The sequence below is a fragment of the Mastomys coucha genome, unplaced genomic scaffold (assembly GCF_008632895.1).
Source record: "Mastomys coucha isolate ucsf_1 unplaced genomic scaffold, UCSF_Mcou_1 pScaffold22, whole genome shotgun sequence".
Lineage (NCBI taxonomy): Eukaryota > Metazoa > Chordata > Mammalia > Rodentia > Muridae > Mastomys > Mastomys coucha.
The window spans coordinates 209,319,559-209,320,768 of record NW_022196905.1 but is presented as its reverse complement, the minus strand read 5'-3'; positions in this window follow the sequence as shown (position 1 = coordinate 209,320,768).

Sequence of the window (1,210 nt, the reverse complement as noted above, 5' to 3'; positions counted from 1 at the left end):
TTTTTTTCTTGTTTAAGAAAGCCAGCCACACTGTCTTCCAAATGAGTGTGTTCTCTGGTGATCTAAAGTGTCCGTCCCTTGCTGCTCACAGACATGGATGTCATTGTACGACCACTCAGTACATGAATAATTAACCCCAGTCCTTTGATTTAATAAAGGCGTGTGGAAGAAGGATGGAGCAGACCTGCGCTCTGTGCCTGCAGCCTGTGTGAGCTCGGGCTTTGGGGGCCCCTCTATCCCTTTTTCTCCAGCCTCCCTGCTGAACAGGGAGCTGCAGGGCTTCTGAGTGTCAGCTAGGCAGAGGGGCCAGGCTTGTTGGGCAGCCTGGAAGAGCGTGTGCACAGCGGCTAGTGAGGGACCTCTCCATGTAGCCGCAGCCCCCAGAAGCCTCAGTCTCTGCTCGGTTGCACACCCCCAACTGCACATAAGCCTCTGAGGCCATGATTGGTCAGAGTCAGCAGACCTGTCTCCACTCTTCCAGTTGCTGCTGGGGTGGGGGGTGGGGCAGCAACCTTCAGGATCCTGGCCCCCAGCCCAGCTCAACACAGGGCCACAGTTGGGGACAAGTGACTGACATTCAGAACACTTCTCTAAGAAGTCTGGTGCTGTCATTCCAGGGTCCCTTCCCTGCCACTCCAGCCACCTTCCTCAGTAAGGCTCAGGTGGTGGCTACTAAAATAAGAGCTGATCTATAGAAGGGTGGACCCAGGCTGCCAGGGATGTCCAAACAGAACCCACCAAGACATTCTAGCTGCCTTCTGCAGAGGGGCAGAGTGAAGTGTCTGCCAGCCACAAGTCCCCCAGATCACATAGCACCTCACAACATCTTGTCCCCAATGAGCTAGCCAGAGAGCCTGCAGTGGGGCAGGCGGCGTTACTATATCTAACTAGGGCGATTGTGCAGAGCCATCTGAGCCAGTTTATGGAATGTTCTTAGGGGCCCCTGCCCCTTCCTCGGCGCCCACCCCACCCCCCCTGAAGAAAGGAAAATTATTTTTTGTATTGTAAACTTTAAACATGAAAAAGCTGTTTTTAATTAGCAGAAGCTGACTTGCACGTTCAGTCAGTGAATGTCTGTGTCCTTCAGAGAAAGGAAAACATGCCTGGGCACTGCACATGCGCATCGCACATGCACACACGCATGCACACACAGTGAATGTCTGTGTCCTTCAGAGAAAGGACAACATGCCTGTGCACTGCACACACACAC